Here is a 13,967-nt window from a genome sequence, read left to right as displayed (position 1 = left end):
TACATTTATTGCACAATGTTTGTTTTAATAATTTGACAACAAGCTCTGTCACCCCTGTCACCGAAAGGCAGGAGTAGTAGTATTAAATGCTCTATTAAAAGTTAGTTGCACTTCGCACTTTGACCCAGCCGGATGTTATTTGGTATTTGTAGTGCAACCGTATGTAAACGATACAGTGGTAATAACAGTATCAATAACACGGCCACTCGGTCATAGTACAAAATGAACTAGCTCGAGTGTCCTATATAGATGTATTCTGGTTATAAGTGAGAATGGGCTTACATATATAGAGTACTCCTGGCGTTAGGAACTGTCAATTTTTAAATTTAAGACCAGTAAGGATCGATAAGTATTGTGACTTACATCTGATGCCATAAACCTTTAGTTTCATTATTTTGATTTTACTTATAACATTAATTTTAGTTTTTGATCAGTACAGAAGCTGAAAAAACCCCAAAAAACGCACAAAACCTCCCCACTAAATGACCCTAAAAACCTACTAAAAACATACTCAAAAACTCCATCCCAAACACTGAATCAGTCGGTCTTGGATATGGGTGTCGGTTTTCTTCTTTATCGTGTTTGTTTAATGGTTTAATGTTATGAGTGAACTAAAAAAAAAAGAAAGATTAAACTAAACGAGGGGCGTAGACTAGGGGTGGGGTTCATGGATCCCCCCCTCCCCACCCTCCCGCTGAGGTTAAAACCACTTTTAGAGTGTAATATTATACTATAATTCATATAATATCAGTGTCCAGCGAAACGTCTACAAAAGCGTCCGTTAGATTCATATTCGAACTCCTTCCCTAGACCCAAACCACTCTATGTCCTTGCCAAGGTCTTTGGGTTGAGTTTAGAAAACGTGCGTATTTAGACACAGTACGTAACGGTCGTCGAGTGTTGAAAATTGACAGTTTGTTACACAAAATGCACTCCAGCCGTATTGTCATACATAAACACAATACGGACACAGATGCGGATGCGGTTATGCATACCACATAATACGTGGTTCCGGAGAATACTTCAGGTCAGAAGAGTGCGGGTCATGTGAAGTACATATTTTCGTTCTTAATTTTTATTTTTATTTATTTTTAAATTAAGAGTAAAACGTGATACTGCCTGTGCGTGTTAGTGACGACATCTTGTCGCGGTACTAACAACAAAACGACCTTTTACAAAACAGTAACGCAATTACACGAACAAGAGGTGTTCGGTTACAGCTCGACCCGTTGTTATGGCCTCTTGGTTTATATGTAGCTGCGTGACACGTACAGTCCATTTGTAGACAGTGGCCAGTCATTATTATCGTCGGGGCTTCTAATCAAACATAATAGGGACCGTCTGAACACATTATCAATGATGAACGGCCTTGACAGGCTAGGCCAATCCAGACCCATGGCAACGATATCTGGAGAAGAACACAATCTCTAGTGAGGGAGTCACAGTCTCTAGTGAGGGGTCACAGTCTCTAGTGAGGGAGTCATAGTCTCTAGTGAGGGAGTCGCAGTCTCTAGTGAGGGAGTCACAATCTCTAGTGAGGGGTTCATAGTCTTCAGTGAGGGAGTCACAATCTCTAGTGAGGGAGTCACAGTCTCTAGTGAGGGAGTCACAATCTCTAGTGAGGGGTTCATAGTCTTCAGTGAGGGAGTCACAATCTCTAGTGAGGGGGTTACAATCTCTAGTGAGGGGTCACAGTCTCTAGTGAGGGAGTCACAATCTCTAGTGAGGGGTCACAGTCTCTAGTGAGGGAGTCACGATCTCTAGTGAGGGGTCACAATCTCTAGTGACGGGTTCACAGTCTCTAGTGAGGGAGTCACAATCTCTAGTGAGGGGTCACAGTCTCTAGTGAGGGGGTTACAATCTCTAGTGAGGGGTCACAATCTCTAGTGAGGGGTCACAATCTCTAGTGAGGGGGTTACAATCTCTAGTGAGGGAGTCACAATCTCTAGTGAGGGGTCACAGTCTCTAGTGAGGGGGTTACAATCTCTAGTGAGGGGTCACAATCTCTAGTGAGGGGTCACAATCTCTAGTGAGGGGTCACAATCTCTAGTGAGGGGTTACAATCTCTAGTAAGGGGTCACAATCTCTAGTGAGGGGTTACAATCTCTAGTGAGGGGTCACAGTCTCTAATGAGGGGTCACAGTCTCTAGTGAGGGAGTCACAAGCTCTAGTGAGGGAGGCACAATCTCTAGTGAGGGGTTCATAGCCTCCAGTGAGAGTTCATAGTCTCTAGTGAGGGAGTCACGATCTCTAGTGAGGGGTTCATAGCCTCTAGTGAGGTGGTCACAATCTCTAGTGAGGGGTTCATAGCCTCTAGTGAGGTGGTCACAATCTCTAGTGAGGGGTTCATAGCCTCTAGTGAGGTGGTCACAATCTCTAGTGAGGGGTTCATAGCCTCTAGTGAGGGAGTCACAATCTCTAGTGAGGGGTTCATAGCCTCTAGTGAGGTGGTCACAATCTCTAGTGAAGGAGTCACAATCTCTAGTGAGGGGTTCATAGTCTCTAATGAGGGAGTCACAGTCTCTAGTGAGGGGTTCATAGCATCTAGTGAGTGAGTCACAATCTCTAGTGAGGGGTTCATAGTCTCTAGTAAGGGAGTCACAAACTCTAGTGAAGGGGTTACAATCTCTAGTGAGAGAATCACAATCTCTAGTGAGGGGTTCATAGCCTCTAGTGAGGGAGTCACAAACTCTAGTGAGGGGGTTACAATCTCTACTGAGGGGTTCATAGCCTCTAGTGGGGGAGGCACAATCTCTAGTGAGGGGTTCATAGTCTCTAGTGAGGGGTTCATAGCCTCTAGTGGGGGAGGCACAATCTCTAGTGAGGGGTTCATAGTCTCTAGTGAGGGGTTCATAGTCTCTAGTGAGGGAGTCACAATCTCTAGTCAGGGAGTCACAATCTCTAGTGAGGGGTTCATAGTTTCTAGTGAGGGAGTCAAAATCTCTAGTGAGAGGTTCATAGTCTCTAGTGGGGGAGTCACAATCTCTAGCGAGTGAGTCACAATGTCTACAGAGGCAGTCACAATCTCTAGTGAGGGGTTCATAGTCTCTAGTGAGGGAGTCACAATCTCTAGCGAGGGAGTCACAATCTCTAGTGAGGGAGTCACAATCTCTAGTGAGGGGTTCATAGTCTTCAGTGAGGGAGTCACAATCTCTAGTGAGGGGGTTACAATCTCTAGTGAGGGGTCACAGTCTCTAGTGAGGGAGTCACAATCTCTAGTGAGGGGTCACAGTCTCTAGTGAGGGGTTCATAGTCTCTAGTGAGGGGTTCACAGTCTCTAGTGAGGGAGTCACAATCTCTAGTGAGGGGTTCATAGTCTCTAGTGAGGGGTTCATAGTCTCTAGTGAGGGGGTCACAGTCTCTAGTGAGGGGTTCACAATCTCTAGTGAGGGGATCACAATCTCTAGTAAGGGGTTCACAGTCTCTAGTGAAGGAGTCACAATCTCTAGTGAGGGGTTCATAGTCTCTAATGAGGGAGTCACAGTCTCTAGTGAGGGGTTCATAGCATCTAGTGAGTGAGTCACAATCTCTAGTGAGGGGTTCATAGTCTCTAGTGAGGGAGTCACAAACTCTAGTGAAGGGGTTACAATCTCTAGTGAGGGAATCACAATCTCTAGTGAGGGGTTCATAGCCTCTAGTGAGGGAGTCACAAACTCTAGTGAGGGGGTTACAATCTCTACTGAGGGGTTCATAGCCTCTAGTGGGGGAGGCACAATCTCTAGTGAGGGGGTCATAGTCTCTAGTGAGGGGTTCATAGCCTCTAGTGGGGGAGGCACAATCTCTAGTGAGGGGTTCATAGTCTCTAGTGAGGGGTTCATAGTCTCTAGTGAGGGAGTCACAATCTCTAGTGAGGGAGTCACAATCTCTAGTGAGGGGTTCATAGTTTCTAGTGAGGGAGTCAAAATCTCTAGTGAGGAGTTCATAGTCTCTGGTGAGGGAGTCACAATCTCTAGCGAGTGAGTCACAATGTCTACAGAGGGAGTCACAATCTCTAGTGAGGGGTTCATAGTCTCTAGTGAGGGAGTCACAATCTCTAGTGAGGGAGTCACAATCTCTAGTGAGGTGTTCATAGTCTCTAGTGAGGGAGTCACGATCTCTAGCGAGGGAGTCACAATCTCTAGTGAGGGAGTCACAATCTCTAGTGAGGGGTTCATAGTCTCTAGTGAGGGAGTCACGATCTCTAGTGAGGGGTTCACAGTCTCTAGTGAGGGAGTTACAATCTCTAGTGAGGGGTTCATAGTCTCTAGTGAGGGGGTCACAGTCTCTAGTGAGGGGTTCATAGTCTCTAGTGAGGGGTTCACAGTCTCTAGTGAGGGAGTTACAATCTCTAGTGAGGGGTTCATAGTCTCTAGTGAGGGGTTCGTAGTCTCTAGTGAAGGGATCACAGTCTCTAGTGAGGGGTTCACAATCTCTAGTGAGGGGATCACAATCTCTAGTGAGGGGTTCACAGTCTCTAGTGAGGGAGTTACAATCTCTAGTGAGGGGTTCATAGTCTCTAGTGAGGGGGTCACAGTCTCTAGTGAGGGGTTCATAGTCTCTAGTGAGGGGGTCACAGTCTCTAGTGAGGGGTTCACAATCTCTAGTGAGGGGTCACAATCTCTAGTGAGGGGTTCATAGTCTCTAGTGAGGGGGTCACAGTCTCTAGCGAGGGAGTCACAATCTCTAGTGAGGGGGTCACAGTCTCTAGTGAGGGAGTCACAATCTCTAGTGAGGGGGTCACAGTCTCTAGTGAGGGAGTTACAATCTCTAGTGAGGGAGTCACAATCTCTAGTGAGGGAGTCACAATCTCTAGTGAGGGGTTCATAGCATCTAGTGAGTGAGTCACAATCTCTAGTGAGGGGTTCATAGTCTCTAGTGAGGGAGTCACAAACTCTAGTGAAGGGGTTACAATCTCTAGTGAGGGAATCACAATCTCTAGTGAGGGGTTCATAGCCTCTAGTGAGGGAGTCACAAACTCTAGTGAGGGGGTTACAATCTCTACTGAGGGGTTCATAGCCTCTAGTGGGGGAGGCACAATCTCTAGTGAGGGGGTCATAGTCTCTAGTGAGGGGTTCATAGCCTCTAGTGGGGGAGGCACAATCTCTAGTGAGGGGTTCATAGTCTCTAGTGAGGGGTTCATAGTCTCTAGTGAGGGAGTCACAATCTCTAGTGAGGGAGTCACAATCTCTAGTGAGGGGTTCATAGTTTCTAGTGAGGGAGTCAAAATCTCTAGTGAGGAGTTCATAGTCTCTAGTGAGGGAGTCACAATCTCTAGCGAGTGAGTCACAATGTCTACAGAGGGAGTCACAATCTCTAGTGAGGGGTTCATAGTCTCTAGTGAGGGAGTCACAATCTCTAGTGAGGGAGTCACAATCTCTAGTGAGGTGTTCATAGTCTCTAGTGAGGGAGTCACGATCTCTAGCGAGGGAGTCACAATCTCTAGTGAGGGAGTCACAATCTCTAGTGAGGGGTTCATAGTCTCTAGTGAGGGAGTCACGATCTCTAGTGAGGGGTTCACAGTCTCTAGTGAGGGAGTTACAATCTCTAGTGAGGGGTTCATAGTCTCTAGTGAGGGGGTCACAGTCTCTAGTGAGGGGTTCATAGTCTCTAGTGAGGGGTTCACAGTCTCTAGTGAGGGAGTTACAATCTCTAGTGAGGGGTTCATAGTCTCTAGTGAGGGGTTCGTAGTCTCTAGTGAAGGGATCACAGTCTCTAGTGAGGGGTTCACAATCTCTAGTGAGGGGATCACAATCTCTAGTGAGGGGTTCACAGTCTCTAGTGAGGGAGTTACAATCTCTAGTGAGGGGTTCATAGTCTCTAGTGAGGGGGTCACAGTCTCTAGTGAGGGGTTCATAGTCTCTAGTGAGGGGGTCACAGTCTCTAGTGAGGGGTTCACAATCTCTAGTGAGGGGTCACAATCTCTAGTGAGGGGTTCATAGTCTCTAGTGAGGGGGTCACAGTCTCTAGCGAGGGAGTCACAATCTCTAGTGAGGGGGTCACAGTCTCTAGTGAGGGAGTCACAATCTCTAGTGAGGGGGTCACAGTCTCTAGTGAGGGAGTTACAATCTCTAGTGAGGGAGTCACAATCTCTAGTGAGGGAGTCACAATCTCTAGTGAGGGGTTCATAGTCTTCAGTGAGGGAGTCACAATCTCTAGTGAGGGGGTTACAATCTCTAGTGAGGGGTCACAGTCTCTAGTGAGGGAGTCACAATCTCTAGTGAGGGGTCACAGTCTCTAGTGAGGGGTTCATAGTCTCTAGTGAGGGGTTCACAGTCTCTAGTGAGGGAGTCACAATCTCTAGTGAGGGGTTCATAGTCTCTAGTGAGGGGTTCATAGTCTCTAGTGAGGGGGTCACAGTCTCTAGTGAGGGGTTCACAATCTCTAGTGAGGGGATCACAATCTCTAGTAAGGGGTTCACAGTCTCTAGTGAAGGAGTCACAATCTCTAGTGAGGGGTTCATAGTCTCTAATGAGGGAGTCACAGTCTCTAGTGAGGGGTTCATAGCATCTAGTGAGTGAGTCACAATCTCTAGTGAGGGGTTCATAGTCTCTAGTGAGGGAGTCACAAACTCTAGTGAAGGGGTTACAATCTCTAGTGAGGGAATCACAATCTCTAGTGAGGGGTTCATAGCCTCTAGTGAGGGAGTCACAAACTCTAGTGAGGGGGTTACAATCTCTACTGAGGGGTTCATAGCCTCTAGTGGGGGAGGCACAATCTCTAGTGAGGGGGTCATAGTCTCTAGTGAGGGGTTCATAGCCTCTAGTGGGGGAGGCACAATCTCTAGTGAGGGGTTCATAGTCTCTAGTGAGGGGTTCATAGTCTCTAGTGAGGGAGTCACAATCTCTAGTGAGGGAGTCACAATCTCTAGTGAGGGGTTCATAGTTTCTAGTGAGGGAGTCAAAATCTCTAGTGAGGGGTTCATAGTCTCTAGTGAGGGAGTCACAATCTCTAGCGAGTGAGTCACAATGTCTACAGAGGGAGTCACAATCTCTAGTGAGGGGTTCATAGTCTCTAGTGAGGGAGTCACAATCTCTAGCGAGGGAGTCACAATCTCTAGTGAGGGAGTCACAATCTCTAGTGAGGTGTTCATAGTCTCTAGTGAGGGAGTCACGATCTCTAGCGAGGGAGTCACAATCTCTAGTGAGGGAGTCACAATCTCTAGTGAGGGGTTCATAGTCTCTAGTGAGGGAGTCACGATCTCTAGCGAGGGAGTCACAATCTCTAGTGAGGGAGTCACAATCTCTAGTGAGGGGTTCATAGTCTCTAGTGAGGGAGTCACGATCTCTAGTGAGGGGTTCACAGTCTCTAGTGAGGGAGTTACAATCTCTAGTGAGGGGTTCATAGTCTCTAGTGAGGGGGTCACAGTCTCTAGTGAGGGGTTCATAGTCTCTAGTGAGGGGTTCACAGTCTCTAGTGAGGGAGTTACAATCTCTAGTGAGGGGTTCATAGTCTCTAGTGAGGGGTTCATAGTCTCTAGTGAAGGGGTCACAGTCTCTAGTGAGGGGTTCACAATCTCTAGTGAGGGGATCACAATCTCTAGTGAGGGGTTCACAGTCTCTAGTGAGGGAGTTACAATCTCTAGTGAGGGGTTCATAGTCTCTAGTGAGGGGGTCACAGTCTCTAGTGAGGGGTTCATAGTCTCTAGTGAGGGGGTCACAGTCTCTAGTGAGGGGTTCACAATCTCTAGTGAGGGGTCACAATCTCTAGTGAGGGGTTCATAGTCTCTAGTGAGGGGGTCACAGTCTCTAGCGAGGGAGTCACAATCTCTAGTGAGGGGGTCACAGTCTCTAGTGAGGGAGTCACAATCTCTAGTGAGGGGGTCACAGTCTCTAGTGAGGGGGTCACAGTCTCTAGTGAGGGGTTCACAATCTCTAGTGAGGGGTCACAATCTCTAGTGAGGGGTTCATAGTCTCTAGTGAGGGGGTCACAGTCTTTAGCGAGGGAGTCACAATCTCTAGTGAGGGGGTCACAGTCTCTAGTGAGGGAGTCACAATCTCTAGTGAGGGGGTCACAGTCTCTAGTGAGGGAGTTACAATCTCTAGTGAGGGGTTCATAGTCTCTAGTGAGGGAGTTACAATCTCTAGTGAGGGGTTCATAGTCTCTATACGTACGGGATGGGTTATCAGTCTTCAATTTTACATTAAAAATTATTTATTTATTTATAAAATTTAAAAAAACTAAATCAGTCTTCAGTTTTACATTACAAATTATTTATTTTATAAAATAAAACATGTTTTAAGGCATTCGTAATTCACACGAAACATGTCGTATACCCTCAGGATAATTCGGAATGTTTTCAAATTATTTTTAAATCACTGGCAGGATTCTACAGGTAAGGTTTCGATTGGTGGACATGAGCTCCAACTGGCTGTCTTTAGATCCACCTGTAAGGTGTCCTCCCATAAGACAGACGTCCCATAACGCAGACGCGTTAAAACAACACAAGACCCATTACTAATTACCTGCCGTTTACCTTGAATAATACATGTAGTAAATAATGGAATAGTCGGATACAATTAAATACAAAACACATAATAAAATTATATAAAATTAGATTTATTTATACACATACATATACCCGGGATACACATTTTAACATGTCTCACGATTCAATTTTCTGTCTGTTCCACAATTTATACTAATTTTAACAGATGTCCAACGGCATCCAAGAACTGAATGGGCATTTTCTGTTCAAGGGTTAGTTGCGCCTTCAATCTCACGATTCTATTTTCATTCTGCTTATACACTCTCTTTCTTGGTGGTGGGGCAGCTCCAAAGTTTATCTGTCTCAATTTAGCACGTTCGGTGGTCTCTATTCCTTTGATTAATTCTACAAATCGGTATATGTTTGGATGATGAACTTGGATTGAACGATTCATTCTGGAATGAAATCCCTCCAGATTATTATTTGTTCTTGGGCCAGTGGTCAGATGATGGTTCCATACAATCAAAGGGAATCTGGAGTCATCGTCTACCCATGTTAAAACAACATAATCATTAAATGCCTCCGCCTGTGGAACATCAGGTCCGTCATTCATGGCTTCTAACCATGCATCCTGTACTTGTGCAATGGGCAAAAGTGGTAGTCCAGCAGCCCTCCGAATCCATGTCTGTACAGCTGGATCTTCTTTGTACAAAACAGCAAGACCCAGTTCTTGAGTTTTCCTCCAAATAGCCTGTGTAAAGTGGAAAAAGCACCCTTTTACTTCAGCTTGCGGAAACTCCGTCTCAACTGCCTGGATTGCAGCCATCTCAAAATCAGTCTGAACTTTACTTGGAGCAAGGGGTTGGTTTAATAATTGTTGAACTTCATTTTTCAACAAACTGAACAGTCTAATGTATGTTATCCTCTGTTTATCGGGAAGAAGAGCAAACACAAGGGGATACATAGTGGTTCCGTCCATAGCATGGATGATGTATAATTGGTTCCACAATGCTGGACAAGAAGAGAAAGTTCCGTCCATAAAAATGGATTCTGCAGCCTGTAGAGCTACGATTTGCTCATCTGTAGAGAACACAAGCATGTTATCTTCATTTCCATCGCTAAATAACAGGTAGCGTCTTCCGTCATTTGTCTGTGTCCATGGTTCTTCTAGGATGACATCGGCTCTAGTCTGTGGTAGGGCAGGTATCAGAACTCGTCTCTGTCTGTACAGTGCACTGCTCATACTGGGAAAGGAAGGCAAATGAGGAACAGTTTCTAATGCTTGCTTTGCAACCTCATCATTGTATATTTGCTGCATAGGTGTTGTTTCTTCTCTTGCTCGCTTCCGTAGTATGCTGATAAACCGAGCAACATTCAGATCACTTGGAAGATGGTTGTGTTCCGATGTGTTCCGTACAAATTCGCCGACAGTGGTGCATTTCCCGGTACACGTTTTTGTCACGCATCTCCAGTGAACACTTTCCCCTCTGGTGCGATTCTTTGCAAATAAAAATCCATCCAATATTACTTGTGGTGAACCTTTTTGTGATTGAACAAATTCTATCCTTCTAAGACCAGCCATGACTAAAAAATTGAATGACTGTTTTTGGTAGCTACATGCAGTTAATATATAAGAACTTTTATGTTATCTCTGTGCTTAGCTATGGTTTAAATGTATGGTCAATGAAATAAAAGACATTGGTCGTCAGAGACATAATACTCATTGATATACAAACAATGTCTATCTGAAGTGAAATGAATTGTATACGGATGTTGCTAAACTCTAAAAACACGGACATCATAAAACACAGTATCTTTACATTTGTTAATTCTGTTTAGCAGATTACAATTAACTTCTCCTAGTTGCCTGTGTGGAATTGGTAGATATAACAATTTTTTTAAATAGGTACTGTCATAACTGTGCGGTAATCATTGATATAAAAACAAAACATTGTCAGTCTGAAGTGAAATGAATTGAATGGAGATATTGCAGTGGAAAATCCACCAAGCACTGTATCTTTACATTTATTAATTGCATTTACCAGATTACAATTAAGCTCTCGCTGTTGTTTGCATGAAATCAGCTCATTAATTAAGACTGCTGTTGCACTGCAGCATAGCTTGCTGAGCAGATTGGAGCAATACCATTAACGCAGTCAGGGGTGTACAGGATACATTACATAACCCAATAAAGAGTTTTGTCTATCAAATGGCATGTCTGCCTTATGGGACGTCTGTCTTATGGGAGTGAACCACATGTAATAGTGGAGCTAATTTTAATTAGATTGAGTGTGGCGGGAACTGCTATATCGATTTCTTACATACCCGTTGGTGAGAACATCATTCGTTATTTTTGATAACACATACTGTAACATATACATGTGATAACAATCCAAACACATACGACTGGCTATTACTAGCAGATGACCAGGCCACAAATACCATGCTATTCAAGCATGGTCGAATTGATTACTCCGTGACGTACAAGTTAACCTGAAATTAACTGAAATTGACTTGTCTGTGATGCACAAGTTAACTATAAGCGCTAGGGCTGTAAATAGGTTTTCGTTGCAAAAGGCTTTTAACTTATTTTTCAGGATATGTAAGAAACAGAATACAACATTCGTGTCCGTTAGATACCGTTTATCTTACAACTCGTTGTTTCAAACAACATGTAAGATGAAGTAGTATTCTCTACGTATCAAAATTGGCCATTTAATTTGGAATCAATAGATCAATGAAGCATTTGACACGTGCTTACAGCCACTTAAGATTCAAGTACGTCTGTCTTGGAAACGCTCTTCAAGTTGTCAGAGAAGTTTGGTAGAACGTTTTAAGTCACGTAGGCGCGTTTTGTTTTGTGTGGGTTTTGTACATATTACGTCACCACTTCGTGTGCCTTAAACGAAGAGATCACGTCCGCAAAGAAAAAGGCACGCACCGACTAAAAACGTGTGATTATTCACTACAAATGTGTTTTTCAGAATGCTTTGTTACAAGTGTTGTAGTGTATTTATTGGTAAACAGCAGTTGGTTTTCTGTGAATTCATATGCTTTTAGATATTGTAGGCTGGATATCTCTTTGTATGTATTGATGTATGAATATCTATATATTGTATGTATGTCGAGGTTGATTATTACATACATAGATATTAACGCACTGGCGCAGGGGATAATTAAATCCTTTCTGGCCTCAAAAATTATCCCATGCCGTTGCTGGGACTCGAACCTGTGGCACCGATTCGCCCGCAAATTGCAAGACTAACCACGATACGCTCTGAGCTATCGAAGCTTCCATAAAAAGGAAGCTCTTTTAACTCAGCCATATGCATGGGGCCTACAATCTACGCGGTCGATCCCGCTTACGTGCATGAAACAGTGGGCAGACCTGGCACTGGCTAGTATGTATTGATGTATGGATATCTATATATTGTATGTATGTCGAGGTTGACTATTACATACATAGATATTAACGCACTGGCGCAGGGGATAATTAAATCCTTTCTGGCCTCACAAATTGTCCCATGCCGTTGCTGGGACTCGAACCTGTGGCACCGATTCGCCCGCAAATTGCAAGACTAACCACGATACGCTCTGAGCTATCGAAGCTTCCATAAAAAGGAAGCTCTTTTAACTCAACCATATGCATGGGGCCTACAATCTACGCGGTCGATCCCGCTTACGTGCATGAAACAGTGGGCATAACTGGCACTGGCTAGTATGTATTAATGTATGAATATCTATATATTGTATGTATGTATGTATGTATGCATGCATGTATGTATGTGTGTCTCTATGTGTGCATATATACTGAACAAAATAAGAAACTTCCGCTAACTGTGCTTGAACATAACTTGATGAAAACAAACAGGGGAAATAATTGTTATATATGCGTTTAAAGAGTGTTCCATGATGCATCGTTTGGTGCAAAAATCATGGCCACAGGTTAACAGAAACTGGAAGAAATTTTGACCAAGTGTAGTAGGGGATAAAAAAACAACCCACCCACTTAATAACGGGTATGACCACCTCTTGTATTGACCACTGCAGTGCATCGCAGGCGCATAGAATTGACTAAAGTGTTGATTTCTGCCTGTGGAATATTGTTCCATTCCTGAATGAGCGCTTGACGAAGTTCGTTGACGTTAGCGGGTGGGTTGGGACGACGCCTCAATCGTTTGTCCAGACTATCCCAGACATGGTCGATGGGGTTGAGATCAGGACTTTTAGCGGGCCAGTCATCAATGAAATCAATGTTATTTGTCCTAAAAAAATTACAGTGTCTCTAGCTGTGTGAGAGGTGGCATTATCATGCTGAAAAATCGAGATGTTGGCGTTGTTATGGAACAGAGGAATGACGTGATGAGCGAGAATGTCATCGCGGTAACGTTGAGCATTTAAATTGCCATCAATGACGACTAGTGGTGAACGATAACCATGGGCAATGGCTGCCCAGACTATAACACAACCCCCACCCCCGAAACGATCTCGTTCAAGAACACAACAGTCAGCATAGCGTTCATTTCTCCTACGGTAGACGCGCACCCTGCCATCACCACGTTGTAAAAAAAATCTGGATTCATCCGAAAAAAGAACGGTATTCCAGCGTCGCCGTATCCAACGAGTGTGTACACGTGCCCAATTAAGACGATTTAGACGACGACGTTGCGTTAAAACGCATCCGACGTAAGGACGTCGTGCATGTAAACCGTTCTCCCCCAGACGATTACGAACAGTTTGCCCACTGATTCGGTTATTATGAAGCCCAGGTGTGTTAGCAGCAGTAGCAGTGGCAGTTTGGAATCGATTGCGCAAATGCGTGTTCATGATATAGCGGTCTTGACCACGCGTTGTAACACGCGGACGTCCACGACGTGGCAAGTCGTTGGTGCTTCCTGTCGTTCGAAATCTTACGCGAAGATTTCGTATCGCTCGACTAGAACTCCCAACATGCCTTGCAACGTCTTCTGTCGACATGCCAGCATCAAGCATGCCAATCGCCCGTTCGCGTAAATTATTGGGTATTCTTGGCATACTAAAAATGCTACAATATAAAAAACGTAATTTTTTTTACAAATTTTGAAGCGTTTTCGTTCACTTGACAACAATGTCAGTAAGACAAGTAAAACAAATTGTCCGAATACTACACGGGACATGTCGAACCATGCATGCACGTGCAAATTGAATTTCACGTTGTCGACGATTAACAGTGCAAAAATAATCGATAAAATTCATGAATCCTGTTAATACAGGTCAAGGCTAATACTACCTATATAATTTCATTACACAATGAATTCTTTAACACAACAAATACTATATGTACAAATCGGAAGTTTCTTTTTTTTGTTCAGTATATGTCAATATGTAAATGTGGCTTTATATAATAATTATGTGTGTATGTTTCTGTGTATGTGCATGCGTATATATATGTGTGTGTGTGTGTGTGTGTGTGTGTGTGTGTGTGTGTGTGTCCTATGCATGACTTCATAGCCTAGCGGTACATTCATTTTGAATTGTAGCCGACAGTGACATAAACTGCTAATAAACCAAACAACAAAGCGGC

Source organism: Gigantopelta aegis, chromosome 2 (genome assembly GCF_016097555.1).
Source record: "Gigantopelta aegis isolate Gae_Host chromosome 2, Gae_host_genome, whole genome shotgun sequence".
Lineage (NCBI taxonomy): Eukaryota > Metazoa > Mollusca > Gastropoda > Neomphalida > Peltospiridae > Gigantopelta > Gigantopelta aegis.
The sequence above is the reverse complement of the archived record's forward strand: the minus strand, read 5'-3'. Positions refer to the sequence as shown.